This window comes from Ornithorhynchus anatinus, chromosome 11 (genome assembly GCF_004115215.2).
Source record: "Ornithorhynchus anatinus isolate Pmale09 chromosome 11, mOrnAna1.pri.v4, whole genome shotgun sequence".
NCBI lineage: Eukaryota > Metazoa > Chordata > Mammalia > Monotremata > Ornithorhynchidae > Ornithorhynchus > Ornithorhynchus anatinus.
Window position 1 is genome coordinate 53,837,078 of NC_041738.1, and position 24,850 is coordinate 53,861,927.

At 58.2% G+C, this 24,850-nt stretch overlaps 1 protein-coding gene across 1 annotated transcript in view; it reads left to right on the forward strand.

Moving 5' to 3' along the window:
- The first annotated feature begins 2,866 nt into the window (after nt 1–2,866).
- BCL9L (BCL9 like) overlaps nt 2,867–24,850 on the forward strand; it is a 33,837-nt gene continuing 11,853 nt past the window's right edge. Inside the window, exon 1 of the mRNA XM_029075690.2 lies at nt 2,867–3,542. The gene's annotated coding sequence lies outside the window, so the exon portion shown is untranslated. The remainder of the gene's footprint in view (nt 3,543–24,850) is intronic.

The following is a 24,850-nucleotide window of genomic DNA, read 5'->3' on the forward strand; positions in this document are numbered from 1 at the left end:
GCTCAATAAACACGACTGAAGGAATGAAGCGCGCAGAAATTCTTGGAGAATCAGTGGCCTAATAGATTTACACTTATTTTTTCCAAGGTAGTTTCCCATTTTGGCCAGTAGAGGGAGCGACTCTGCTTCAGCGCGCACCCGCATTTACGCTCATTCAGACGTGTACACACACACGCATACACACAAACATTCATTCATTCATTCTTATTTCTTGAGCGCTTACTGTGTGCGAAGCCCTGGACTAAGCGCTTGGACATCCAGTTGCCCCACCCCCTCCCCGTAGTATGCACACATTACCATACACATACCCAGTCCCACACAAAACACATTCATGTAACAGGCACATGGTCACACGCCCATTCAGGCACCAGTCCATGTGAGCCAACGCACCCACACATGAACACACCCAGTTGCACATATGCAGGCACGGGAGGACACTGGCACACACACATTGATGTTCTCACACCCCGTTGCATGTCACATAATCCCGGCCCCGCAACTTGTCTGCTGTGTGACCTGGGGTAAACCACTTCACTTCTCTGTGCCTCAGTTACCTCATAGGGAAAATGGGGATGAAGACTGTGAGTCCCAAGTGGGACGACCTGATCACCTTGCGTCCACCCTGGTGTTTAGAACGGTGCTTGGCACATAGTAAGCGCTTAACAAATACCACAGTTATTATGATGATTACATAATCACATGTAGTCCCCCAGTAACAGAGACACATTCTGACCCATGACCTTGCACACAGTATTTGCATTTACACACACTGACTATAGAATTCCCCAGCTCGGGATTCTTGAGCCTCCTCGAGCGTTGAGCCTCTGTGGGACAAATGAGTCATGGGTCAGCCCTACCCTGCCGGGCCCTGCCCCTCCCTCCCCAGCCCAGGGGCTGCTCCCTGGTGCCCCGGACCAAATAAGCAAAACGCTTGGACTTCCTGCTGCCCCGTCCCCCCCTCGTCCCCCCCCCCCCATCCCCAGTGCCTGAATTCCCCTGGTGCCAGATGTTGGACCTCGAGTCAAACATGTAACACGAAGCCTACATGGAACATGAACCCTACAATCCTCCAACTGGTTTGCCCCATTCCGCCTTCCCCGCCGGCCCAGACCCAGCATACCCGCCCCGCCCTGGGTCAGCTCCCTTGGCTTCTCTTCTCCCCAGGTGATGCCCAGCGGCACTGCAGGAGGCTGACTCATCTGGGTCCCCGGCGGTACACCCCTCACCGCACCCCGCCCGAGGCCCTGCCAGCTGTACCCACTCCGACCTTCTCCCCCGGGCCGGCCGGCAGCTGTCTTCCAGGTGGCGGCCAGGACCGGCTGGGGACCCTCCTTGCCCTTTAGCTTGGCACCGTTAGTGGGGTGACCCGTGAGACCTAGAGCTCTCCTTCCAACCTGGGGGTCGCCGAGTTAAACTCTCCCCCTGTAGCCCTCTCCACCCCAACTGTTCTGGAGCATGCCACCCCCTCGGGCCCCACCTCCTCTCCTGGGGGCTCCCCGTCCCTTGACGCCCAGAGCCAAGCTCCTAACAACCTGAACCAGGCTGAACCTCTGACCCTCTCCCTCTTCTCCACCGCCCAAGCTAGGTCGTGCTCTCCCTCGCTGTCCCTTTTGGGGCACCTGGAAGGGTGGGGGGCAGAAACAGGATACCCAATCACCCACAGCAGTACCCTTGGTTGCCGCATCCCAACCCAGCTCTGCTCAGCCACCCCCTAGTCAGTCGATCGATGGTATTTATTGAGTGCTTACTATGCGCAGAGCACTGTACTACGCGCTTGGTAGAGTAGACTACAACAGAATTAACGGCCACTTTCCCTGCCCATAACGAGTTTATAGTCTAGGGGACCTTACCTAACCCAGCCCTCCATTCGAGCTCCGCAGCTAGCCCAGCCCAGCTCCCACCCGGCTTTAGCCCAACTCCCAGCCCAGACCCTCGGTTTCTCCTTAGCCCAGACCAGCCCATCTCCCACCCCGTTTTAGCCCAGCCCCAGCCCAGACTCTCGGCTCCTCCCTAGCCCACCCCATCGGCCACCCAGCTTTAGCTCAGCCCCCAGCCCAGCCCCTCGGCTCCTCCTTAACCCAGCCCAGCTCATCTCCCACCCAGCTTTAGCTCAGCCCCCAGCCCAGACACTCGTCTCCTCCCTAGCCCAGCTCCCACCCAACTTTAGCCCAGCTTCCAGCCCAGACCCTCGGCTCCTCCTTAGCCCAGCCCAGCCCCCCGCAGCCTTAGCCCAGGCCCCAGTCCAGCCCCCCTCGGCTCCTCCCCAGCCCAGCTTTAGCTCAGGCCCCCAGCCCAGCCCAGCCCAGCCCAGCCCAGCCCCTCGGCTCCTCCTTAGCCCAGACCAGCCCATCTCCCACCCAGCTTTAGTCCAGCCCAGCCCAGGCTCGGCTCCTCCCAGGCCCCGCTTTAGCTCAGCCCCCAGTCCCGACCCTCGGCTCCTCCTTAACTCAGCCCAGCCCATCTCCCACCCACCTTTAGCTCAGCCCCCAGCCCCTCGACTCTTCCTTAGCCCAGCCCATCTTCCTCCCAGCTTCAGCCCAGCCCCAGAGCAGCCTCTCGGCTCCTCCCAGGCCCAGCCCCCGTCCCCAGCTTGGGCTCAGCCCCCAGCCCCGCCCCCGGGCCCCTCCCCCAGTCCCGCCCCCCTCCCCCTCCGCCTCCCCCCGCCCTCGCCCCCCGCCCCCCGCCCCCTCCCACCCCCCCCCCAGTCCAGCTCCCCGCCAGCCGGGCGCCTTACCCAGTTAGACCGCTGGGCGGCCTGGGGGAGCCAGGCTGGGCGGGGGGCGGGGATGGGGAGGGGGAGGGGATGGGGGGGAGGGGGAGGGGATGGGGGGAGGGGGAGGGGGGTGGGAAGGAGGGAGGGAGAGCTTTTATTTTGACAGGGGCCTCTGTCGGCTCTGGTATGAAGGCGAAAGGAGGCAGGCTGGGTCCCGGCGATTATTCGGGCTGGGAGAGGAGCCCAGAGACGGGGACAGACGGACAGGGGGAGGAGGAGGAGGAGGAGGAGGAGGAGGAGGAGGAGGAGGGCCCCGAGGACACCCCCCGGGACATGTAGCATCAGCAGCCGCCCCCCGCAACCCTCCCGCCTGCCGGACCTCTGGACGCCTGGGTTCCCCGCTCGCCCCGGGAGGAGGAGGAGGAGGAGGAGGAGGAGGAGGGGAGGGGGGCTGCAGCCGGACCCTCGGCCGCAGGCCAACAATAAACCCCGGGCCCCTCCCGAGGAAGGGGGAAGGAGCAGGAAGGAAGGAGGAGGAGGAGGAAGGGGAACGGTGCGGCTGCGGGGCCGGGACGCCCACCCCTCCCAGGACCATGCGCCGAGGCCGGAGGGCAGGACCCCCGCCCCGCTGCGACCCCCGGCCTCCCCCGCCCGGCTCCGGACGCCGTTGAGATCGAGGCGACGGGAATCCGAGGGAAGGCCGTCTCCCGCCTCCAAGACAAAAAAAAAAATAATCATCGAAAAAAAGATCAAAAGACAAATAACCTTTCGGACCATGGGACTTAACTCCGGCCTGGCGTGAGGACGCCCTCCCCCCGCGCCGAGCGAGGTAAGGGTCGAGGGGGGCGGCCGTCGAGGGGAGGTGGGGGGGAGGGGACGGGGGGCTTCCCCCCCACCCCCGGGGGGTGCTGCCCGGGTCGCCTTGATCGTCTCCCCCAGGTGTCTGCCCACCTTCCCGGGCCGGGGCAGGCCTTCACCCCCATCGGCCGGGTGGGCGAGGGTCCGCGGGAGCGGGGAAGGGGGCCGGGCTGCAGCCCCAGCTTGGAGGAGGAGGAGGAGGAGGAGGAGGAGGAGGAGGAAGGCCCCTGACCAGCTGGAGGACTGGTTCACCAGTCCCAAGGGCTTCTGGGAGATGTAGTCGTGTCCCCCCCACCCCCCCGGGGAACTCTGGGTCCCCAATTTAAGGGGGGGCACGGCCGTGGAGGTTGGGTTGCCCCCCCTTAGCCCCTGGGCGGTGGACACTGCCCCTCTCCCTGAACCCCAGTGGGTGGGGGTTGGCTTGTGGCCCTGGCTACTGCCACCCTGCCCACGAGTCACATGGGGATGCCAATGTGCTGGGAAGCCCATGCCGTCCTGCTGCCTGGGGTACCTCTTGGGGGGGGGGCGCCTCTGTGGTGCCCATCCTTCCCATCTCTACCCAGGTGCAGCATAGGAGCTCTCCCCAGGTCTCTGCCTGACCCACTGCAGGGGGGCAGTTTCAGGGGGTCGAGAGATCCGGGGTCCCTCGACCCCCAAGACTCCTCAGGATCTCCCCGGTCTCGTCTTTTGGGATGGGGGAGCGGGAGAGAAGGGAGAGGGATCCTGGGAGGTGGTTTTCCGTGGGCAGTGCCCAGTCACAGAAGGCATCCGGGAGGCATTGCCAGCCTCTGCCTGAGGCGACCAGGGCCGCGGGGCCGGTGTCGGTTTGTCTGGTTTCCTTTCTGTGGGGTCTCAGACCCTTCACCCCTTCTCATCCCCCCCCCCACCTCTCCACCCCCTGCCTGCTGCTGGAGAATTTCCTATCCTAAGAGGTGAGCCATGTGTAGGGGGGTGGAGGTGGGGGATGGGAGACAGGGGGCGGGGCCCAGAAAACGGACCCCAGAGTAGCTTTGGTGGCCTGGCCTCAGAGCAGGGCTTGGTCTTTCTTTCTGCTTCCTTCCCTCCTTAGGGAGATGGAGTTGATTCTTAAATGGGGCAGGTGGCTATTTTGTGGCTCCTGGGGTCTGTCCCCCCTGAGATTTCCTCCCCCCAGACCTTCCCCTTGACCCTCCCCCCCACCCCCACCCTAAAAGACATCTTCTGTCTCCTTTTCCCGTACCACCTCAGGGCAGTTGTCCCTGGGCCTGGGGCTTCCCGGTGGGATCTGGGGTCAGCGGCCATGTCAGTCAGTCAATCGTATTTATTGAGCTCTTACTGTGTACAGAGCACTGTATTAAGCTCTCCCGTTGAGGATGCCTGCTGGAGATGGTGGGGGGGCAAGGGGATGGGCTGGCTGTGGCTGCTCTAGGGAAGCAGGGTGGCCTAGTGGAAAGAGCATGGGCCTGAGAGTCAGTGGACTTGGATTCTAATCCCTGCTCTTCCAGTTGCCTGCTCTGCGACCCTCTTTACAACTTCTCTGTGCCTCACTTTCCTCGTCTGTTAACTGGGGATTCAATGCCTGTTCTCCCCACTACTTTGACTGTGAGCCCCATGTAGGGTAGGGACCATGTACGACCTGATTAACTTCCATCTACCCCAGTGCTTGACACACAGTAAGGGCTTCACAAATGTCATAATAATAATAATTAGGAGGCTGGGCACTGACAAGCGAGCTTCCTCACTCTGCTCTCTGCCTCTCGGTCACTGCTGCAGGGCTCTGCCCAGGGGAGGAGAGAAGGCCAGAGTTGGTCTAAGGGCTCTCACCTCCCTTCTTTCCTCCCTTGCCTCGCTCCCCATAGGGAAACTGCCCTCCCCTTCACCCCAGGGCAGGTTGTGCCCAGTGACTTCAGGAAGCCCCCTCTGGGGTGAGAAACCCGTTTGGCGTCGTGGCCAGGGCTAGGGTGGCTTCCCTGGCTTGGATGAACTCTTGCTCTTAGGGAGGGCATTTCTGGTGAGAGCTGGCTGAGTCTGTGGCCTCTGAGAGAACCCTCCCTCAGGGGGATGGACGACCAGGGTCAGGGGTCAGGGGAGGGATGGGTAATATCTGAGGGGCTGTCTGGCATTCAAGGTCTGGTGCTTTGGGGAGGGCAGCTGGGGTCAGGGATCTGGTGGAGGCCAGGGCTGGGGGGCTGGGGATGCAGTGGAGATTTGGGGTCAGAGTTTGGCTGATGAGGCAAAGGGTCCGGGTGTCCGGCCAGCCATCGTGGGTCCGCTTGGTCCTCCGTCAGGGGAGCAGGCGGGGGAGGGTTTCACGTCCCCTCGCGGGGCTGGGCTCGTTGGAGGCGGAGGGGATACTGAGCAGGCGGCAGCCACGAGAGCTGGGGGCCGCGGCCGGTTTCCCTGGCACCTGCTTTAGATTAAAGGAGACGCCACGTAAGGGGGGCTGCCTGCCAGCAGCCCGAGCTGGCGGGAACGGTGCGGCCCTGAGCCTGGGGGTGGGGGACAGGAGCAGGGAGCCCCTCGGGGCGGTGGGGAGTGGCCCCAGTTTAGAGTCAGCCTGGCCTGGTGCTGCTCCCCTCCCTGGTCTTCCCAGCCCCTTCCTCAATTCCCCCGTCAAAATAGAGGAGATCGTTTTAAGGATAATTGTGGTATTGGTCAAACGCTTACTATGTGCCGGGCACTGTTCTAATCGCTGGAGTAGATGCAAGCTAATCGGGTTGGGCACAGTCCATGTCATACATGGGGCTCGCAGTCTTAATCCCTATTTGACAGATGAAGGAACTGAGGCACAGACAAGTGAAGTGACTTGCACAAGATCACGCAGAGACAAGTGGCGGAGCTGGGCCCGGAACTGAGATCCTTCTGACTCCCAGGCCCGGGCTCTATCCACAGGGTTACTCTGCTCTCTATCCACCAGTCTGTCGCTCCAATGACCCGACCGTGACCCTGGGGGTCTCTGGGCAGGGCAAGCTGCCCCAGGCAGCCCAGAGTGGCTAATGTGGTGGTTGTGAGTCCTGGGCTGGAGCTCCAGAGGTAGCCGCCCAGTGACAGAGCCGGGACCCTGGCATCCCAGTAGCAAGTTTCCTCCTGTTGAGGAGTCTTCTTGTGGCCGGAGCGTGAGAGTCTTCTCTGCAGCTTCAACCTGAAGCTCAGGTTTGGCTGCCGTGCCCACCCTCCGGTCAACCTCAGGCTTGGGTGCCCTGCGGCTATAGTGGAGGCCCAGCCTTCTGGAATCCCCGGCACTGTCCACATGTCAAACCTGGGCCCCGGCTGGGGCACGGAGTCGAAGCTCGCCTCTTCTCCCCGAACTCGACCCCAGATCCAGGGGTGGACCTTCCCCCCCCACCTCCTCACTTCCTAGGCTTGGAGAAGCGGCGCGGCCCCAGTGGATAGAGCATGGACTTGGGTGTCGGAGGTCATGGGCTCCGCCACTTGTCTGCTGCGTGACCTTGGGCAAGTCACTGTAAAATGGGGATTGAGACTGGGAGCCCCACGTGGGACAGAGACTGTGACCCACCCCATTTGCTCGCGTCCACCCCAGCGCTTGGTAGAGTGCCTGGCCCAGAGTAAGCATTTATATATAACACATACCACACTTATTATTATTCCCGATGGAGGGGTCCAGAACGGGACCGGGAACGGGAGGTTTTCCCTCCCCGGGCCCCCAGCCGGCCCGGTCCCGTTAGGGGCAGGGGATGGGTAGGACTCTCCCCCGCAGGGGCCGTGGGAAAGCAGGCGGGCCGGGAGGCTGTGCCAGGCCCAGCCGGCCCCGGGGGCCGGGAGCGTGGGGCGGGGCAGGGCGGGGTTCATTGTTCCACACACTGGCCTGACCTGTTGTTTGTTGTATGTCTACCTCCTCCGTCCCAGCTCTCCCCCGCTCTCCCTCCCCACCCCGCACCAGTTTGGCCCCGGGGACGGGCCAGTGAACGGGTCTGCGTGGGGAAGGGAGGAAATCTCTGCCTTGAGTTCTGTCAGAGAATACTAATATTAAAGGTATTTGTTCAGCGCTTACTCTGTGCCAAGCAATCTTCTAAGGCCCTGGGGTAGATACAGGGCAATCTGGTTGTCCCACGTGTCGTAAATCCCCATTTTCCAGATGAGATCACTGAGGCACAGGTCAGGTTCTAGACTGCGAGCCCGTTGTGGGCAGCGGTCGTCCCTCTCTGTTGCCGAACTGTACTTTCCAAGGGCTTGGTACGGGACTCCGCACACAGTCACTGCTCAATAATTACGACTGAATGAATGAGAGCCAGGAGCCGGGACTGGAACCCACGCCCTCTGACTCCCAAGCCCCGGCTCTTGCCACCAGGCCACGCCGAGAAGGAGCCTCTTCCGAAGAGCGGGGCCCGGTGGGAGGTCGAGGACAGTGGACACCCCCGTTGTCTCTCCGGTCCCGGCCTCGCCCGCCTCCTTCCCCCGGGGCCTGGGAATCGGGGCCTGGGGAGGGGGCGGGCGGCGGGCAGGCCCTCCACGGGCCGAGCTGTCTGGGTGCCAGGAGCCAGCGGCCCGTCTGCCAGAAGCAACAAGCTGGAATTTCCTTTGCCAGCGCGGCCCGGCCACCGGCTCCTTCTGCAGAACCTCCCCCCACCGCCGCCCCTTCTCCCCACGACCCTCTCCCCCTGCCCCCCCCAGGAGCTCGGGTCTGGGAGGCCTTCTGTGGCCGGGGTCTCCCTCCGTGGCCGGGGCCTGCGGCAGGGATGGCCTGCCCCTGGTGCCCCTGGTACCCCTGGTGCCCCTCCCTTAGGCTGCTCCCCCTTTCCCAGGACTGGCATGCGGCCACTTGTGGAGAGGGACGGAGCAGCCGCCCGGCAACGCCCCCGGGGCCCGCGGGGAGGGGGCGGGGACCGGGGAGAGGGCAAGGCCTTACGGTGGGGAAGGGCCCACCCCGGACCATCCGGACGGCGAGGAGGGCGGAGGGGCCGCCCGGATCTCAGCCTCGGGGAGAGGAAGGGGCAGGGGCAAGGGGGGCTTGAGGGGCAGGGGAGGCTTGGGGGGCTTGGGCAGTAGGGGCAGGGGAGGCTTGAGGGGAAGGGGGCTTAGGGGAAGGGAGGGGCCTTGGGGTCAGGGCAGGGGAGACTTGAGGGACAGGAGCGGGGGGCTTGGGGGCAGAGGCGGGGGGCACATGGGAGGCCAAGGCAGGGGAGGCTTAGACTTTGGACAGGTCACTTCACTTCTCTGTGCCTCATCTGTAAAATGGGGATTCAGACAGAGCCCCTGTGGGACAATCTGATGACCCTGCATCTACCCCAACGCTTAGACCAGAGCTTGGCACATAACAAATACCATCATTATTATTATTATTGAGGGAGAGAAGCAGGGGGGCATGAGGGGCAGAGGCAGGGGAGGGTTGGCCGGGCTGCAGGGTTGGCGCCAGCAGGCAGAGTCGGTCCCGCAGGCGGGCAGGGGGCCGGGCCCTCCCCTCCCCCAGCTCTGCCCCTCGGGCCGGGGGCGGGGCCTGGACCGGGGGCGGGGCCTGGCCGAGGCCGCCGCTTCCGAGCGGCCTAAACCACGCCCCGGGATGCTTAGACGACGCCCCTAGCTCCTAGACCACGCTCCCTAACTGCCTAGACCTCAGCCAAAGCCATTTAGACGACGCCCCCAGCTGCCTAGGCCACGCCCCAAGACTCAGACCGCGCCCATAACATTTTAGGCCACTCCCCCAGCTCCTAGAACACATGCTCATTCGTATATATTTTTATTACCCTACTTTGTTAATGAGGTGTCTATCCCCTTGATTCTATTTGTCGTGATGATGTTGTCTTGTTTTTGTCCGTCTGTCTCCCCCGCTTAGACTGTAAGCCCGTCGATGGGCAGGGATTGTCTCTGTTGCCGAATTGTCCATTCCAAGCGCTTAGTACACTGCTCTGCACATAGTAAGCTCTCAATAAATACTATTGAATGAATGAATCCCAAACCTCTTAGACCACGCCCCTAACTGCCTAGACGACGCCCAGAGCCTCCTAGACCACACCCCCAGGTCCCTTACCACGCCCCCGATCTTGCTAGACCACACCCCCGCCCCCCCCCCCCCCGGGCTCCCACATCCCCTCCATTCATTCATACATTCATTTGATTGTATTTAATCATAATAATAATAATTATGGTATTTTTTAAGCTCTTTGTGCAGAACACTGTTCTAAACGCTGAGGTAGATACGGGGTCATCAGGTTGTCCCACGTGGGGCTCACATTTTTTTAATCCCCATTTTTACAGATGAGGTAACTGAGGCCCAGAGAAGCGAAGTGACTTGCCCAAGGTCACACAGCAGACAAGTGGCGGAGACAGGATTAGAACCGACGACCTCTGACTCCCAAACCCCGGCTCTTTCCACTAAACCACGATTTATTGATCGCTTACTGTGTGCAGAGCACTGTAGTTATAATAATAATGTTGGCATTTGTTAAGCACTTACTATGTGCCAAGCACTGCTCTAAGTGCTGGGAGAGATACAAATAGCGTGAGGAGCAGCGTGGCTCAGTGGAAAGAGCCCGGGCTTGGGAGTCAAAGGTCATGGGTTCTAATCCCAGCTCCGCCGCTTGCCAGCTGTGTGACTTTGGGCAAGTTACTTCACTTCTCTGGGCCTCAGTTACCTCATCTGGAAAATGGGGATTAAAACTGTGAGCCCCCACATGGGACAACCTCGTCACCTTATATCCTCCAGCGCTTAGTACAGTGCTTTGCACATAGCACTTAACAAATACTGCCATTATTATTATTATATAAGGGAATCAAGTTGTCCCACGTGAGGCTCACAGTCTTCATCCCTGTTTGACAGATGAGGTAAGCGAGGGACAGAGAAATTAAGTGACTTGCCCAAAGTCACCCAGCAGACAAGTGGTGGAGCGGAGATTAGGACGAGGACCTCTGACTCCCAAACCCTGGCTCTTGCCACTAAGCCACAGGAAATAATAATAATAATAATGTTGGTATTTGTTAAGCGTTTACTATGTGCAGACACTGTTTGAAGCACTGAGGTAGATACAGGGTAATCAGGTTGTCCCACATGAGGCTCACAGTCTTCATCCCCATTTTACAGATGAGGTAACTGAGGCCCAGAGCAGTGAAGTGACTTGCCCACAGTCACACAGCTGACAAGTGGCAGAGCCGGGATTCGAACCCATGACCTCTGACTCCCAAGCCTGTGCTCTTTCCACTGAGCCATGCTGCTTCTCTAAGTGGAAGGTCATGGAAAGTACACTACAACAATAAGCAGCAACAATCCCTGCCCACAACGAGTTCACAGTCTAGAGAGGGAGAGATAGCTATCAGGACAAATAAACAGACAGCAATACAAATAAGTAAAATGACAGATATATACATAAGTGCTGTCGTGTCGGCGGTGGGGAAGAGCAAAGGGAGCAAGTCAGGGTGATGCAGAAGGGAGTGGGAGATGAGGAAAAGTGGGGCTTAGTCTGGGAAGGCCTCTTGGAGGAGATGGGCCTTCAGGAGGGGGGAAGAGTAATCATCTGTGGGATTTGAGGAGGGAGGACGTTCCAGGTGAGAGGCAGGACGTGGGTCAGAGGTCGGAGGTGAGACAGGAGAGATGGAGGCCCAGCGAGAAGGTGAGCAGTACCAGAGGAGCGGAGTGTGCCGGCTGGGTTGTAGAAAGAGAGAAGCGAGATGAGGTAGAAGTGGGCAAGTCGATGGAGATCTTTAAAGCCAGAACACGGGCCTGGGAGTCAGAAGGTCCTGGGTTCCACTGGCAGGTCTGCCACTTGTCTGCTGGATGACCTGGGGCAAGTCATTTCACTTCTCTGGGCCTCAGTTACCTCATCTGGAAAATGGAGATTTAGCCCTGTGAGTCCCATGTGGGACAGGGACTGTGACCAACCTGATTAGCTTGCCTCTACCTAAACAGGGCTTGTTGGCATATAGTAAGCGCATAAGAAATACCAGAAGATGAAGGTGAGCCACGCCCCCCACTTGTTAACGCCCACCCCACCGCTGCTGCCCGTTGCACACCATTGAGTGTGGTGCAGGTGCTTGTGACGTCTTCATCGAGGGTAGTGGGGTGCAGGAGAGGAGATGGGGGAAGAGGGGTGTGTGTGTGCATGAGAGTGTGTGTTTGGTGGAGACAGGGTGAACTTTCAACCAGGGCCCAGCAACAAGACGGGGAGAGAGAGGGGCCACCCCCCAGCCAGTTACCACCATTGAGTCCCCCTCCGTTCTCAGGGTATCCTGAACACCCTTTGAGGGGGCTTCTCCTCACCTGAGATGGCTTGGTCACTGACTGGCTGGAGAGGTGGACACCTGGGACCAACTCCATCCCTCAGGCTTCTCCATGTGGGAAATGGGAGCCCACAACTGACCTTTTGGGGCTCCTCCTGTCCAGATGAGGACTGCTCTTTTGTGGGGAGGGGTGAAGGGGTTGCTACTAGGGGCACGATTTTTCTCCTTACTGCCCTGAGTACTTGCTCTCTCTTCTGCATCACCTTGGCACTTGGATCTGTCCCTTTTAAGCACTTGGATAGTCACCCACCCTCTGCCCCACAATACTTAACTACACATCCACAATTTAATATCCATCTCCACCTCTAGACTGCAAGCTCCTTGTTTTCAGGGAACCTATCTACCAGGTGTGTTGTGTTGTACTCTCTCAAGCTCTTAGTAAAGGGTTTGCCACCCAGCTAAGCAGCCTGGCATAGTGGATAGTGCATGGACCTGGGAGTCAGAAGGTCATAACTTCTAATCCCAGCTCTGCCACTTGTCTGCTGTATGACCTTAGGCAAGTCACTTCACTTCTCTGTGCCTCAGTTACCTCATCTGTAAAATGGGGATTGAGACTGTGAGCCCCACGTGGGATGGGGACTGTGTCCAACCCCATTTGCTTGTATCCACCCCAGTGCTTAATATAGTGCCTGTTACATAGTCAGCGTTTAACAAATACCATTATTATTATTGTTATTATTATTAGGAGCTCAGTAAATGCCACTGACTGATTGCTCTAAAGGAAATACGTTACCACTCAAGGTCCAGAGAGGTAAAGACACTTCCCCAGAGTCACCTAGCATGTCAGGACTAGAAACTGAGTCCCAGGGTAGGTTATGCCAGGATCTGTGGGGGAGAAAAGACAAAGGTTCAGGACCTTGGGTGAAGGGGGGGGGGGACTGGGCCAAACTGGTTTCCGGTGACATCTGTGGGCCTCCGTTCTAGCTCTCCCTTTCCTCCCAGTTGAATAGTTCTTCTCAGTGTCTGCCTCCATCTTTCCTGCTGCGGTGTTCAGGCAAACTTTCTAAGAACCGGGATGGGGTGGGTGGTAAAGGGGCTCGAAAGCAAGTCTCCTGGACCCCTATGTGTGGCTGTGGGCAGGTGAGGGGCAGGGAGTAAATACAATTAATTGATTGATTGTGGCCACAAGAATTTGCTGAGGGAGGGGGTCTTTTGCTGGGGAGGGTCTAGGGGTCTGGATTGGCTCTTGAAGCAGAATGGCCTAGTGGCCTGGGAGTCAGAAGGACCTGGGTTCTAATTCCAGTTCTGCTATTTGTCTGCTGTGTGGCCTTGGGGAAGTTTCTTCACTTCTCTGTGCCTCAGTTCCCTTATCTGTAAAATGGAGATTAATCTTATGAGCCCCATGCTATTTATTTGCCACTGTTTTTATGAGATGTTCTTCCCCTTGACTCTATTTATTGCCATTGTTCTTGTCTGCCTGTCTCCCCCGATTAGACTGTAAGCCCGTCAAAGGGCAGGGACTGTCTCTATCTGTTGCTGACTTGTACATTCCAAGTGCTTAGTACAGTGCTCTGCACGTAGTAAGCGCTCAATAAATACTATTGAATGAATGAATGAACAAGGACTGTGTCCAACCTGATTAGCCTGAATCTACCTCAGTGCTTAATACAGTGCCTGGCACATAGTAAACACTTAACAAATACCACAGTTATTATTATTATTGTTGGCCGTGTTCTGGGATGGCCTATCTCCTGGTCCCTGGGTATAGCCATATCCCAGGAGTGTCAGAAAGGTCAAGGAAGAGTCTCCACCGGTCTTGGGGAGGGACTGGGGGAGAGAGGGCTGCGGTAGCAGGGAAGAGAACAGAGTAAGAAGAGAGATGAGAGCCGGGAAGGCCTGAGTGGTGGGGAGTGGGTGGTCCAGTGGGAAGACTGGGGCAACTGGTCGGGGGAAACTGAGGCTGGGCTTAGCTCTGTGTTCTCTGTCCTTAAGTTGTGGCCCCAACCTTCAAACAACCATTCAATCAGTAATATGTATTGAATGCTTACTGTGCAGAGCACCACACTAAGCTCTTGGGAGAGTGCAATACAACAAAGTTGGTAGACACGTTCCCTGCCGACTAGGAGCTTACAGTCTAGAGTGGGAAACAGACCTTAAAATAAATTATGGCTATTTATTTAAGTGTGGGATGGGTACTCTGAGATGTGGGGAAGGTGGGGTGCCGTAGTTTGGCCACCTGTCCCGTGAGGCTTCTCCCTACCTGCTTGGCGTACCAGGACCCCTCCCCCACAACAAACACTCCTGTAGTTAGATTGGTTGGGGGTGGGGGAGGGAATCCCCTGGTCTGTGAGGGCATGGACCTTCCCCTGACTTCCTATGGTCGGGGGCAATGAGGGGTGGGGCAATCACTGTACTAAGCCCTGGGAAGCAGCATGGTGTAATGGATAGAGCACAGGCCTGGGAGTCAGGTCCTGGGTTCTAATCCCGGATCCGCCATTTCTCTGCGGTGTGACCTTGAGCAAGTCACTTTTCTCTGTGCCTCAGTTACCTCATTTGTAAAATGGGGATAAGAGTGTGAGCCCATGTGGAACAGGGACTGTGACCAACCTGTTTACCTGGTACCTCCCCCAGTGCTTATAGAACAGTGGTTGACACATAGTATGTGCAAGTACCATCATTATCATTATTATTATTATTCAATAGTATTTGAGCGCTTACTATGTGCAGAGCACTGTACTAAGTGCTTGGAATGTACACATCAGCAACAGATAGAGACAGTCCCTGCCCACTGATGGGCTTACAGTCTAATCGGGGGAGACACATGGACAAAAAAAAAAAGTACTTATTACTACTAAGTACTTAGGAGTGTACAGAATAACAATATATCGGAGTTGGTAGACTTTGCCCACAAGGAGCCTACAGTCTAGAGAAACTGTAAACAGATAGGCAGTGAACAGTTCTCTGGACTGGAAGAGAGGGGGAATAAGTGCTGGAGGTCGAGGAGGAGAGTGATTTGGGGGTTCATTGGATTGAGAATATGGAGGGAATTGCCAGTCTGCAGGCCTGCAGAAGAAAAGCTGGGTGCCCCCCCACCCCCGCCCCCAGGTAATCCTTTCAAGGGCAGGAGGTTTCCCTCTCTGCTCCCACCCTCCCACCCCCATCCATTCACTTATTCAATCATATTTATTGAGTGCTTACTGCATGCAGAGCACAGTACTAAGCGCTTGGGAAAGTACAATACAGTAATGAACAGTGACAGTCTCTGCCCACAACAAACTCACAGTCTAGAGTGGGTGAGACAGACATCAATATAAATAAGTAAAATGACAGATATGTACATAAGTGCTTTGGGGCTGGGAAGGGGGAAGAACAAAGGGATAAATAAAATTAGAGATATGTACATAAACCTCATCTGACCGACCACCTTATGCACTCAGATCTGTCCCTTTTAAGCACTTGATAGTCACCCCACCCCAACCCCACAACACTTTTGTCCAAATCTTTACACTACCCCATTTCCTCTGTCAATGCTTTTAATGTCTGCCTCCCCCTATAGCCTGTAAGCTCCCTGTGGGCAGAAATCCTGTTTGCCAAGTATTGTACTCTCCAAATGCTTAGTCCAGTGCCCTGCACACGGTAAGTGCTCAATAAATACCATTGTTTGATAAGAGGATCCTGGGGTTGTTCGGGGAGGGGAGAAAGAAAGAAATTGATTGAGATCGTGTCTTCCGTCACTTTGCCTCCCCTCGGCTCGGCCTGTGCCCTGGATCAGGGGGCCCGAAGGGACCCCCGGAGTTGAAGCCGAGGTGGGCCACTCTCCCTCCCAGAGGAGACCAGAGAGACCCTTTCCCCCTCCCCCCACCACCCAGTGTCTGCTAGAGCCCACTGTGCTCAGTGGCTCCAGCCCCAGCTGGCTGAGTCACAGTCCTGGAAGGTGGCAGGCCACAAAACCGCCCCCTCTCCCCCCCACCCCCCCCCCAACCTCCCAACCCTCCTGTTCTTTTCTTCCCCTTCTTCCCTACTTAGCAACAGCTCCCTGTATGCACAACAAACACCGGGTGCCTCGCTGTTCTCCCCTACGCCACGTCTCCAGGGCCCCCCCCCCCCGGGAGAGCCGAGAGTGTCCTGAGGGCACCCCCCGCCCCCAACCGTCCCAAGATTTCCCCTTGGGCGAGGAGGGGCTCCTCCCCCCCAGAGATGGCTGCCACCCAGGCCCATGGAGAAACCGAGGTCCGCCAGGGGCATTCGGCTGCCCCGGGAAGCAGGGGAGGCCGTGGAGGGGTAGGGGGATTGGATTGGGCGGAGGCAGACACGCTGAGTCCCTTTCAGGTGAGTTGGGCAACAGGACCGGGGCTGGAGCCAGGTGGTGGGGGAAGGGTGGGGCGGCCCAGCCTGGCCCCGCGTGACCTTTGCCCTCGGCTTGATAGTGAGTCGGGGAGGGTGGGGGGGGTCACCGCGACCGCCCTGCCCTTTCTTTCAGGTTGGTGGGGGGGGAGGGCACCTGATAGGTGGCTGAACCGCTCCCCGATCCCACCTCTGGCCCTCGGACGGCCGCCCCCATCCCTGCCAGACTGGTCCTGCTGGCACTGACCCCAGTCCCCAGCCCCCAAGGCAGCTGGAATGATGGCATGGCTCCTTCCCGGCTGCCCAGACAGGTGGAGGAGCCAGGACTGCATGGCTTTGGCATCGTCATGGTAACCTATACATGCCTGCCTCTCCCCTTCCCTTCCGCTACCCCCCTGCCCCCCCACCCCATGCCCCCTCAACCCTGCCTCTTGCCAGCCGGCCTCACGGGTGTGAGGCCAGCGGGACAGGGAAGGTTGGGGGACCGGAGGGGGACTTTGCCCCCTTGGCTGGGTGCCAGTGTTGGCATGGAGGCAGAGACTCTGCCTTGTTTTGATCTCGTATTCCCCTGGGGCCAGTTCCAACCATGTGATGCCTCTTTCCCTGAGAGACACCTCCTCCTTTGCCCCTTTTCTACTCCCTCTGCTCCTCCCCTCCAATAATAATACTACTTAATGGTATTTGTTAAGTGCTTACTGTGTGCCAAGCACTGTTCTAAATGCTGGGGTAGATAGAAGGTCATCAAGTTATAATAATAATAGTAATGATGTCATTTGTTAAGTACCTGCTCTGTGCCGAGCAATGTTCTAAGCGCTGGGGTAGATACAAGGTCATCAAGTTATCCTATGTGGGGCTCACGGTCTTAATCCCCCTTTTCCAGAAGAGGTGACTGAGACACAGAGATGTTAAGTGGCTTACCTAAGGTCACAGAGCAGACAAGTGGCGGGGCCGGGATTAGAACCGACATCCTCTGACTCCCAAACCGATGTTCTTTCCACTATGACATGCTGCTTCTCCACCAGGGGCTACTCTTCAGGGGCACTGCAGTGAGCAAAGGGTTTGGGGGAACCCTTGCTGGGGGCCCAGGTTTCTGGGGCCCGTGTTCCTGGACCCTCGGTTTCCTACTGTTTTCCCCTGGAGGGCTGGGGGGCTGTTGGCAGGGTCAGAATTCCTTGAAGCCTAGGCACAGGCACCAGTCTGGATCTTGGTTTTTGGCTGGGGTGGTGACAGGGCAGGAGGGGGGCAGGATGCCAGGAATCGAAAAGGTGCCAGAGAGGAGAGTGTGGGACCATTGGGAAGGAGGGCAGGGCTGGGGGTAGGGGTCATCCAGGAGAAGCTGCTGGGCTCAGGGAGGAATTGTTAATTTGGGTTCAGATGGCGAGGGTGGGGGTCGAACTCTGACCCTAAAGGATTCCACAGGACCCTTGTGGAGGGCAGAGAGGAGGCAGATTTGGCAGCTCAGAAGAGAAGCAACATGATGTAGTGGATAGAGCACAGGCCCAAGAGGCAGAAAGACCTGGGTTCTAGCCCCAGCTCCGCTACTTATCTGCTCCATGACCTTGAGCAAGTCACTTCACTTCTCTGGGCCTCAGTTACCTCATCTGTAAAATGAAGATTGTGAGCCCCAGGTCGGACAAGGGACTGTGTCCAACCTGATTACCTTGCATCTACCCCAGCGCTTAAAACAGTACTTGACACACAGTAAGCACTTAATAAATACCACCCTCATCAGCAGCAGCTCAGCCCTGGGGTCCAAAGGGCTATGAGGGTGGGGGGCCCAGGAGGTGCAATGGGTGTGAAGCGGGCGGAAGGCAGAGTCCCCAGAACGGCTGGGGTCGGTCGAGGAGAGGACCCTGGGACAGGTGGCCGGTGTGCCACGCGGGGAACGTGGAGGCCGCGGCCCGGGATTAGAGGCGGAAACGGCCCGACTCCTTCCCCGTGCCAGTGGCCAGGCGCCAGGACGCCGGGGTCCCTGGCGGTGCCCCTATCTAGCCGGCTGCCCCGGGGGCGGGGGGCGGCATCGGTCACCCGCTCCCAGCAGACCCTCCAGAAGCTTTCACCAGCTCTCCGTGCCCTTCCTTTCTGGGCGCTCTAGACCAGGACACAAGTGGGTGGGGTGGGCAACTCTGTCTGGCCAGCCCCCTTCTCCTCCTTCCTGCTACTTCCTCCAGGAGGGTCTGGCCCTTCCCCTGCCCTCCTGTGGCCCCCCGCCCAGATCAGCCCCCCCCCCATGTACTCCCCCCAGCCGCCTAGGGCTATTTTGGGAGTGGGCTGGGGACTTGAGGCTGGTTTCAGATATTACAATGTGAGCAGGAGAGAGAGAGAGAACAGAACAGATGGCCGGAGAGACCGGAGAGAAGCTAGCCCTGCTGGGAGCCCGATATTTATAGGGCTGGGTTAACCCTTTATGGGGTCTCCACAGCCCCCATTAACCCTCCTCCGCCCTGGGATTTGAGGTTTCGCAGAGTGGGGACTCTGGGAAGGGGGTAAGCAGAGCGACCCCGGGGATGGGAAAAGGGGGAATAGAGAGTGTTTCTGGGCAGGGCCTGGGGAGACCAGTAGGGAGAGGGCAAGACTCTTGGGGGCTTCTGAGGAGAAAAGAAAACTCTTTTTTGCTGGCTGGCTAGGAAGGAGCTTTGTAAAGCAGGCTGGAGCTGGGAGAAGGGCTAGTGGAGGGGAAATGAGAGTTAGCCCACTTTGCTAACCAGAGGTTAGCCTTGGGCAGTGGTCTGTCTGAGGAGTGAGGGGAGCATGGGTGAAGGAGGGTCTTCTTGCCAGTCAATCTCCCTTCCTCCACAACCAACGGAAGACCGGGGGCCCAACTGGCCCAGCTGGGTAGATACCCTTATGCCTGAGCCCCCTGGCGGCGCCCCCCCCCCCCATTTGGGCTGAGGGGAGGGAAGTCCAGTTGGGAGGGCAGGCTGGGGTCATGGGCCAGCCTCTAGGGCCTCTCTCCTCAGGAGCTGACCTCTCAGGCTCTTGGGACCGCCCCCCCTTCCCACTCCCCCACCTGTCAGGAGCAGGGGGCTGGGACGGGGGATTGTCCAAATCTGTGTCTCACCCACGAGCCCTAGCCACCAATGGCCCAGGTTTGCCACGTTATAGACCCCTGGGCACTGTCTCTGCCTCCTCAGCCCCCCTCTGGCCTCCCCACCTCTTTGATGTTGTGGGGAGGGTTGGTTCCTGTCCCAGCCCTTTCTTCAGTACCCACTGTTGACCCCACCTTTGGCTCTGAAGCTTCTGATGCCCAACTTTGTGGGCAGAGAGGGTCACCCAGGGACCTGGATTCATCCACAGCCAAACCCCCCTCCATCTGGGGGCAGGTGCCAGGGTCATTTCTGGGGCGGGTGGCAAAGCATCCGAGGGTAATAAGCCTCACTTGGGCAGAGTGGAGGCCAGAGGGGCAGGGCAGGGCAGCCGCTGGTGGTCCTGACTTGCCACCAGCCTGTGGCCTGCTCTCCGGCAGCACCTGGGGGGTGGGCAGAACTATTCCCTGTGGCAAAGGGGGCTGTGCCAGGAGTCTGCCCGCACTCTTCTCCTCCCACAATGGTCCTATTGTTCCCTACTTTAAGGAGACTCCCTGCCTCTTCCATCCCCCCCACCCCCAACCCGGGTACGCTTAACTCCTTGGGGGTTGGCCATGAGCAGAAACGGGGTGCCCCCCAGATCTGGGTTTGTGAGAATGCCTGCCCTCCAAAACAGGTAGAGCTGGACCGCTTTTGTCCCTGGGCAGCCATGCCCAGAGAACCTGTGCCCCATTCTGGGGAGTGAGGCCTTGGAGGGGGCAGAGAAGAGCACAGCTGGGCTTGCCCTTCCAGCCCAGGTACGGGTGCCCAGCAGGGGGGACAAGGAGGAGAGGGACAGGAAGTGCCAGCAGGGCGGGCAGGCGGAGGGCAGATATTTTGGGGAGGCCGGGCACCATTCCGGCCTCTGAGGCAGCCTGCCCCCTGGATCCTGATCTCCTTCCTGTGTAACTTGAGCTGGGGTTGGGCCAGGCCCAGGATTTCGGTGGATTTAAAGGGACCGAGTCTGCCCTATTCACTCGCCCTCAATTGGGGGGGCGTGGAGGAGGTTGGGGAGGGGGGTGTGGTGAGGGTAGTGTACTACTTCCTCTGATCCCACTTGTCCTCTGTGGGAGGGGGAACCCAGGCAGGCCTTGTCTCTCCATGCTGGTTCTCAGAGACTCCCGGAGCTGCTCCCAACCTTCTCTGCTTCCTGGCTCCCCTCGGTGGGGCCCCTCTGGCCTGGGCTTGGTGGGGTGGGGTGGGAGGGTGGGGTGGGCGGGGGTGGGCTGTGGTTTCCTGTGTTGGTTGTTTGCGCCTGGTCCCCGCTGTGCCTGGATCCTTTGCGTCTCCTGCCCAGACTTCTCCTCCTCCTGCCCCTCGACCCCTCCAGGCCCAACTCCAGGGGCCCTTGTGGGGAGGAGAGGAGGGTGAGGGGCTCTTTTGAAGGTTGGGGGCATCCCTGAGTAAAGAGGGAAGGCATGGTACGATTGGGCAGTGCTCTGGGGAATGGAAAACCCACGCTGAGTACCTTAGGCCTAGCAGTGGCTGCCTGGGGGCGAGTGAGGGGAGAGGTTCCCGGGCTGGCTTAGGTTCAACCAAGCCAGTCATTTTCTCCCCCTTAGTCCCCTGCCTTCTCTATTCATTCAATAGTATGTATTGAGTGCTTACTATGTGCAGAGTACTGTACTAAGCACTTGAAATGTGCAATTTGGCAACAGATAGAGACAAAAACAGGCTCCCTACTGGGCTTCCCCAGCAAACTCTCCGGTAGCCCACTAGGAGGTGGCTGGGATCCAGGCCTGCCCAGCTCCTAGCAGGGTCTCCAAGGCCATGTGTGTGTGTTTGGGTGTGTGTGTGGGGGGGTGGGTTTGACCCCGGAAACCCCCCAGCTAAAAACATCTGCATTTGCATGGCACTGGGTGGTGGGGGGCCTCGGGGAGACTGACGGGAACTGATGAGGGTGGGGAGGCCCCGGGATCTGGAAGTCCCCAGACTGGGGGTGGAGGTCCCGGTAGGGATTTCCTGTCCCCTGGGCTGCCCTTTGCCCCCAGCAGCGCCCACTGCCTGACTCACCATCTCCAACCCGGCGCGGAAGCGGAAGTGACGGGGGAGGGAACTGCGTGGGAGCTGTGCAGGAGCGGGGGAGGGGGTGGGCTCCCAGCCTTGGGGACTCCCTGGGGACTGCTTGCCTCTGCCCATCACTCAGGCCCCTGGCTGGAGGGGCACTTCCCAACTCGAAAGGCACTTGTCCTCTTACAGTAATAATGACAATAATAATACTGGTCCTGGTTAAGCACTTATTAGGTGCCAAGAACTGTACTAGGATAAATTCAGTACAGTCAGATCTGACACAGCCCCTGTCCCATCTGGGGCTCACGGTCTAAGGAGAGAGAAAAGGTAATTTCATCCCCACTTTGCAGATGAAGAAACTGAGGCTCAGAGCAGCAAAGCGGTTTGACCAAGGTTACCCAGCGGGCGTGTGACAGAGCTGGGATTAAAACCCAGGTCTCTTGATTCCCAGTCCTGGGTGCTGTCCACTAGGTCATGCTCTCTTGGTCTAATAATAACGATGGTATTTGTTAAGCCCTTGCTATGTGCCAAGCACTGTTCTACGCACTGGGATAGATACAAGGTCATCAGGTTGTCCCACCTGGGGCTCACAGTCTTAATCCCTGTTTTACAGATGAGGGAATTGAGGCACAGAGAAGTTAAGTGACTTGCCTAAAGTCACACAGCTGGCAAGTGGCAGATCGGGAATAGAACCCATGACCCCTGACTCCCAAGCCCGTGCTCTTTCCACTAAGCCACTCTGCTTCTCGCATTGCCTAGGCAATGTCTAGGCAATGCCCGAAGCAATGGTGCCATCTTTGCCCTTTTTTTAAATGGTATTTAAGCGCTTATCCTGTGCGAGGCACTGTACTGAGTGCTGGGAGAGATAAAAGCTAATTAGGTTGGACACAGTCCATGTCCCACATGGAGTTCACAGTCATTTTACAGATGAGGTAACGGAGACACAGAGAAATGAAGTGATTTGCCCAAGGTCGCACAGCAGACGAGGGTGGAGCCTGGATTAGAACCCAGGTCCTTCTGATTCCCAGGCCCTGAAGCTCTACCCACTAGGCCACGCTGCTTCTCTACCTTTGTTCCTAGGTAGGGAGTACAGCACCCACACCCTGGCTGCCAGCTGCAGTGGGGGCAAGGGGTCGGGGCCCTGCTGTTTGTCCCCCAGAGATAGAGTTGTCTGGGTGAGGGCAGCGAGGGCTGGCTGGGAGACCTACGAGGGAGGTGCCCAGGGTGTGTCTCCAGCAGTTGGGAGGGAAAGGTGGCATTTTTGGTGCCCATGAGAGTTGGGTGTTGGTCGGGGATGGGGGAAACCCTGCTCCCCACACTTCAGGCCAACACGTCGTGGTGGAGGTTGGCTCAACTTGGTGCCCAGAAGCCGATCCACTCTGGCTGTTGGAATGCCAAACTGGCTGTGGCCCTGATGCCATCCAGCTGCCCTTCCCCTCACCCTCCTCTGATTCCCCTTAATTCCTTGGCAGTTGTGAGTGAGAATGGGGGCTGGGCAATCCTTCCTCTGTCCAAGATGAGCTCGGGTTGTGGGGGAAGAGTGTGGGACATTGCCTGGGATGAGATCTGGTGGCCCCCATGCTCTCCTCTCCCCCTCCCCCCACCGACGCAGGTGACTCACACCTGCGGCCTGTTTGTGTGTCGCACCCCCCTCCAGGGAGAGAGATCGCAGCTCCCAGGATTTCCCGTCTCCCAAATCTATCCCTCTCCCTCAAGGCTGGCACCCCCTCCACCGGGGTTGAAGGTTGGGCCGAGCACTGGCATGGTGTGGGGGTTGTCAGGACCCTGGAACCAGTCTGTTCTCTGGGGCTCCCCACCCCCCGCCCAGCACCTGGAGGGCAAGAAGGTGGGGGGCAGGAGGAGGGAGGGAGGGATGGAGGGACCCAGGTTGCTCTTGACTCATCCTCCTCTTGACTCAACTTGCCGGCGGCTGGGGTTGGGGTTGGGGTGAGCTGGGGGGTGGAGTTTCTGAGGAAAAGTTTGGGTTTTGTTTGGAGAGGGCAGGGCTGGAAGGGTTCAAAAGTCTTTTATTGGGGGGGGCAACCAACCCGATGGCTATCTTATTGTCTCTCCCCTTCACTCTCCCAAGCCAAATCCCTCAATGAGCAGTAGCCTGAACAGGGGCATCGGTGTGGGCTGGCTCTAGGAAGGGCCTGGCAGAGAAGACCTGGAAGGGGGAGGGGGTGCCCGCCTCCTGGGTACAACCTGGGTGCCCAACCTGGGCCCAAGCTCCAGCTGGCACATTCCATCCCCTTCCCCCCATTTTGGGACCCAAGATTGGGGGAAGAATGGGAATCCAGATCCGGCCCTTAGGGTTTTCCGGGGTCACAGGGAAAAGGAAAAGCAGCCCTGGGTCCAGGGATGTGGAAGTCTGGCTGAAAGTAGCTGCCGATTGTGATGCCTCTTGGGGTGGGGGGTCTTTTGGGCCTGAGTTTGCGTGGGCATATCTGTGTCGGGAAACTCTCAGATATTAAATGATCTGTGGGTGTACATGTCTTTATTTTTAAACGTGTGGCCTTGTGGGTCTCCCGTTGTGTGCCTTTGTGTCTATCTCCCTGTGTGTGTGTGTGTCGGGAGGGGGATCCTCTTTGTGAATCTCTGTGTATAGGTCTCTGGTGGGTTGTGTGTCTGAGTCTGTGTGACTGGGCTTGTGCTGTTCTTCTTATGAATGTATGTATTTCTCTCTAAACGTTTGCCTTGTGGGTCTCCCGATGTGTGCTTTTGTGTCAATCTCCCTTTCTCCTTATGTGTGTGGTGAGGAGGTCTCTTTATATATCAGTGTGTGTGTAGTGATTTGTGTGTCTGTATCTGTCTATGCAGGTAGTGTGTCTTTGTGTCTGTCTTCCTCTTTGTGTGTGTGTGTACGTGGGGGGTGTCTCCTTGTGAATTTGTGTCTGAATTTTTGTGCCTGTATCTGTATAGGGGGTCTCCCAGTATATGTCTTTGTGTCTGTCTTCCTCTTTGTGTGTGTGTATGGTGGGGGTGTCTCCTTGTGAATTTGTGTGTCTCTGTAGGTTTGTGTGTCTGAATGTGTGTCTTTGTGTAGGGGTCTCCCAGCGTGTGTCTTCCTCTTTGTGTGTGTATGTGGGGGTGGCTCCTGGTGAATTTGTGTGTCTCTGGAGGTTTGTGTATCTGAATCTGTGTAGGGATTTCCCCAGTGTGTGTGTCTTCCTCTTTGTGTGTGTAGGTGGGGGTGGCTCCTGGTGAATTTGTGTGTCTCTGGAGGTTTGTGTGTCTGAATCTGTGTGTCTTTGTGTAGGGGTCTCCCAGTGTGTGCCTTCCTCTTTGTGTGTGTGTGTGTATGTGGGGGTGGCTCCTGGTGAATTTGTGTGTCTCTGGAGGTTTGTGTGTGTGAATCAGTGTGTCTTTGTGTAGGGGTCTCCCAGTGTGTGCCTTCCTCTTTGTGTGTGTGTGTGTATGTGGGGGTGGCTCCTGGTGAATTTGTGTGTCTCTGGAGGTTTGTGTGTCTGTGTGTGTGTGCGTGCGCAGGGCAGCAGCAGCAGCATCAGGCTGAGGAATTACACTGCAGTCATGTCAGCTCCCACGTGAAACGTGGTGGGCTGGGGGTCCGGGGGTCCGGGGGCCGGGCTCGGGGGGCGGGCGAGCTGTGTCGGGGCCGGGCCGGGCCGGGCCGGGGGGGCGGGGGAGCGGGGCCGGGGGCGGGGAGCCTCCCGCATTCTTGCGGTCGCAGAGGAATCCGAGCCCAACTGGC